We start from the raw sequence: 5,443 nt of genomic DNA, 5'->3' as shown, positions 1-5,443 counted from the left end.
GGAGCACAGGCTCCGGACGCGCAGGCTCAGTGGCCATGGCCCATGGGCCCAGCTGCTCCACGGCATGTGGGATCCTCCCGGACCAGGACACGAACCCGTGTCCCCTGCATCAGCAGGTGGACTCTCAACCACTGCGCCACCAGGGAAGCCCCCAAGGTATCATTTTTTAAAATAGCAATTATCTGGAGTCTAGTGTAACGTTCTCTCACTCTGTGTGTGTAAAAACATCCATTTGTGGATGTCAAAACTTAAACCAAAATTTTGATAACTCTTTTTGGGAACTTTCTGGAAACGTCTGGGCCGCTCTTGATCCTGCCACATGGGGAAAGAAACTCAGGATGGAAACGAAGATAAGCCAGGCTTGGGTATCTAGTGCAGCTTCACTCAGACACTGCCTTGTATTTTTTCCCCCTTAGTTCACGGGTTCCTCACGGAACTATTTTTCGTAGTTATTTTTCGTAGCTATTTTTCCAGCTTCCACTGCCTCATCCTTGGAATAACTCCTGCTTTGGACTCATTTTAGTGACTGGAGACCTACAGGTAAGATCTTCCTAGTAGCGGACCCAGAGACACCCCTTCTAACTGTGAAACCTACCTTTGTGGAGAGATCTCTTCCCTCTCGGCACTGCCCCTCCTCCAGGGCGTCCCTCGGGGTTTGCTCCCTTCTCTGAGGCTTTCCTGGTCGCTTTAGGGTTTGGGACTAGCCAGCCTCTTGCCTGTAGGTCAGAGGGGGACGCTTTGCCCCGCCTGCGCCCGCACCTCGAAGGATCCCGACAGCTGCCACCAGGGGGCGGCATGAATCCCTGTTCCGGGGCTGACAGCGGACGCGGACCTTGAGAGAAGGACCAGAGTTGCGCTCCGGCTCCGCTGATGGCTGGGCTTCGCTGCCCTCTCTCCCTCCAGTCAGGTGACCCACCCACCTCCCCGTATCTTTCCTCTGGGCCCAGCCCCTGCAGGTGGCCAAGTTGACTCTGCTGATTTGGGGTTATCCCCATGCAGAGACACCTACAATTGAAGGGAGGGGGCATCTGGCTTGGCTTTTAAATGTCCCACATCTTTGCATTTGGGGAGGCTTTCTGAGCGGTGGTGCATCCTTCTGGGACCCTCAGAGCTCACCCGGAGCCCTCCCGTTCTCAGCTGTGAATTTGTGGGGTGCTGGGGCCAGGCGGACGCCCTGAGGGGAGGAGCTGTCCAGAGTTCACTCAGTCGGCTTCATGAGATTTATACGGTTCCTTTTGGCCAGTGACCACTCACCGCAAATTCAACTTTGAGAGCTGCTCACGGCCCAACAGCTCTGATGCTGTACTATGATTTAGTTTCACACTGGCCCAGGGGGACCGCCTTTCTCATCCTGCCAGCCGATTCCTTAGCTGACGCCGGCAATCATTGTTCGCTGTTAGAAGTACAGGCTCTGAGCTTCAGCACCCACGATTTTTCCGAGTCCCCTGAGATGAGTTGAGTGTGTGCCAGGGGGCTCATGCTACCTGAGGCTTGGACGTGAGTGCAGTGCTGGGAGAGGCGAGAAGCCAGTCAGTGGGAACCTGGACCAGCAGTGGCCAGGAGGAGACAAGGGAGGAGGGAAAAGTGGATCTGCATTGGCAATGCCTTCAGAAGCGCAATTTATGGCTTCAGTACACAGCTGGTACCAAAAGGACTCGGCAAGGAGAATTTTGGGGGGGGGGACCTTCAGGCATCAAAAGGTCTCAAATCAAAGGAAGAGTAAATTATATTCATCAAAAGCCTGATCCAGAAAGGGGATCCGGGTTCTCTGGTAATTAGAACGTCTATTTCCAGAACATTCTTTGGCCTCAGCATTCCAGGAATTGAAGTTTTACTGAACCTCAGGGTTTGGAGCTTAAGTCATTGCACTGTGTGTTCCTTAATGTCTGTACTTCTCCCCCTGGGGTAGATGTGAGGTGCGATAAAAGCACACAACAAACATGGCACTCCTGCATTGAGCGGAAATGTCATTTAAAGATTTAGAAAATAGCTCAGAAGTTTAAAACACAATTACATAATGAAATAGAATGCAAAATTCATAGATTTTATTTATTTATTTTTAAAATTACTTAATTTATTTATTTATGGCTGTGTTGGGTCTTCGTTTCTGTGTGCGGGCTTTCTCTAGATGCGGCGAGTGGGGGCCAATCTTTATCGCGGTGCGCGGGCCTCTCACTGTCGCAGCCTCTCTTGTTGCGGAGCACAAGCTCCAGACGCGCAGGCTCAGCAGTTGTGGCTCACGGGGCTAGTTGCTCCGCGGCATGTGGGATCTTCCCAGACCAGGGCTCGAACCCGTGTCCCCTGCATTGGCAGGCAGATTCTCAACCACTGCGCCACCAGGGAAGCCCCCAAATTCATAGACTTTAACAATTAAATTCCAGCTATTGAAAATACAGGGCCTCAGGATGTACTTTGGTTTACTGGCACTGCCTTTCCTAACGTGCTATGCAACGTTGGACAAGTATCCTGACCTCTCTGAGCCTCTGTTTCCTCAACTGTAGAACATGGGAGTGACTCGGACTCCGCCATTTCCCAAGCCTGAGGATTTAGCCTGCCACGCTTTTCTTTGTATTAACTTCACCAATCCATCTCTTTCCTTATGTGTCAGTCAGGGTCCTCCAGAGAAATAGACCCAATGTATATGTTTATGTCAGACTGCTTTCAAGGAGTTGGCTCAAGCCTGAGATCTGTAGGGCAGCCCCACAGGCTGGAAACTCAGCCAGGAGCTCTTGAGACAGAACTTACTCTCCCAGAAACCTCAAGTGTTTGTTTTTAAGGCCTTTCAGTTGATTGCATGCGGCCCACGTACATTTTGGAGGGTAATTTCCTTTAGTTAAAGTCAACTCATGGTAGATGTTAAGTGTATCCACAAAATACCTCTTTCACAACAACACCTAAGTCGGTGTTTGACGAAACAATTCAGACTGTAGCCCAGTAAGTGGACACGTGCCTACTGTCCACACCTGGTGGCGGCGAGTGGGGCTGGTTTCATGGGTGCTTGGCCTGTGCAGTGCTCAGAAGGCCCCCATGCTTGTTTTAATGCTCTGCTGTCACCCTCTTGAAATTCTCTTTCTTTTTCAGTTGAAGTATAGTTGCCCTCGTGAAATTCTTAATCGTTTTGTGCTGGGCCCTGTGAATTACACAGCTGGTCCTGCTGAAGGGGTAGCTCTTGCCCTCGAGGCCGTGGACTTAGGTCTTGAGCCAGCCTCTCTGGGGAAGTTGAGTCCAAGTGGACTGGCCAGGTCTCTGTGGCTGTGCCATTTCCCTGACACTCCATTACACACTCCCTGGTATTGCTATTTAACGCCCTATACACATTAGTCTTGTTTCCCTGAATTCGAATATAAATTTCTTTACTTTTATTGGGGTAAAAATATATATAACATAAAATGTACCATTTTAAGCATTTTTCAGTGTAGAGTTCAGTGACATTAAGTACATTCACTTTATTGTGAAAACATCACTACGATCCGTCCCCAGAATTTTTCATCTTCCCCAACTGAAACCCTGTACCAGTTAAACACTATCTCCTACTCTCCCTCCCTCCCAGCCCCTGGCACCCACTGTTCTACCTTCTGTCTCTGCGAATCTGACTACTGTAGGTACCTCATGTAATTGGAATTGTACAGCATTTCTCTTTGTGTGACTGTCTTATTTCACATAGCAGAATATTCTCAAGGCTCATTAACTGTAGCATATATCAAAGTTTCCTTCCTTCTTAAGGCTGAGTGATAGTCCATTGTATGTATATTCCACAATTTATGCAGTCACCCATCAGTGGACATTTGGGTTGCTTCTACGTTTTGGCAACTGTGAATAATGCTGCTATGAACATGGGTGTGCAAATATCTCTTTTGAGTGTCTGCTTTCAGTTCTTCTGGGTATGTGCCCAGAAGTGGAATTGCTGGATCATGTGGTAATTCTATGTTTAGCTTTCTGAGGAACTTCCATACCATTTTCTACGGCAGCTGCACCATTTCTTTTCATTTCCACCAGCCATGCACAAGGATTCCAATTTCTCCAGGTCCTTGACAACACTGTTATTTTCTGTTGTTATTATTGTTTTGATAATAGTGATCCTAATGGGAGTAAAGTGATATCTCATGGTGATTTCATTTTCATTTCCCTAGTGATTAGTGATGTGGGGCATCTTTTCATGTGCTTACTGATCATTTGTGTATCTTCTTTGGAGAAATGTGTATTCAAGTCCTTTGTCCATTTTTTTTTTTAAGGAATTTTGCCTTGTAAAAAAAATTTATTTATTTATTTATTTTTTATGGCTGTGTTGGGTCTTCGTTTCTGTGCGAGGGCTTTCTGTAGTTGCGGCGAGCGGGGGCCACTCTTCATCGCGGTTCGCGGGCCTCTCACCGTCACGGCCTCTCTTGTTGCGGAGCACAGGCTCCAGAGGCAGGGGCTCAGCACTTGTGGCTCATGGGGCCAGTTGCTCCGCGGCATGTGGGATCCTCCCAGACCAGGGCTCGAACCCGTGTCCCCTGCATCGGCAGGCGGATTGTCAACCACTGCACCACCAGGGAGGCCCCTTTGTCCATTTTTTTTTTTTTTTTTTTTTTTGTGGTACGCGGGCCTCTCACCGCTGTGGCCTCTCCGGCCACGGGGCAACAGGCTCCGGACGCGCAGGCCCAGCGGCCATGGCTCACGGGCCCAGCTGCTCCGCGGCATGTGGGATCCTCCCGGACCGGGGCACGAACCCGTGTCCCCTGCATCGGCAGGCAGACTCCCAACCAGTGCCCTTTGTCCATTTTTGATCAGCTGTTTGTTTTTGTGTTGTTGAGGAGTTCCTATATAGTCTGCGTATTAACCTCTTATGAAACATATGATTAAAATATATATTTCTGGATGCCAGGAACCTGTCTTAAGGTTCGTTTTTTAAAAGAGTAAATTTAGTTATTTAATTTTTGACTGCATTGGGTCCTTGTTGCCACGCACGGGCTTTTAGTTGCAGTGAGCCGGGGCTACTCTTTGTTGTGGTGCGTGGGTTTCTCACTGCGGTGGCTTCTCTTGTTGTGAGCATGGGCTCTAGGCATGCGGGGTTCAGTAACTGTGGCACTTGGGCTCAGTACTTGTGGCTTATGGGCTCAGTTGCTCCGAGGCATGTGGGATCTTCCTGAACCAGGGCTTGAACCTGTGTCCCCTGCATTGGCAGGCGGATTCTTAACCACTGCGCCACCAGGGAAGCCCCTTAAGGTCCTTTTAATTCCCCCAAAGCACTTGGCACCTTGTAGATGTTCAACAAGAGCCTGGTGAAAGAATAGCCACAAAGTGTGGTAGGTCAGAGACAGCTTGAAACTAAGTTTGCAGGAGGGATATGAAGAGCATTTTCCAGGCAAGTCCGAGACCCGTTACCTCTGGAAGGCAGTTGGGGAATCAGGGAGCCCCTGCTCCCAAAGGATTACCTTGGAGATGAAGAGGAGGGAGCAGAGAG

This window comes from Pseudorca crassidens, chromosome 7 (assembly GCF_039906515.1).
Source record: "Pseudorca crassidens isolate mPseCra1 chromosome 7, mPseCra1.hap1, whole genome shotgun sequence".
NCBI classification, from domain to species: Eukaryota; Metazoa; Chordata; class Mammalia; order Artiodactyla; family Delphinidae; genus Pseudorca; species Pseudorca crassidens.
This window is presented reverse-complemented; position numbering follows the sequence as displayed.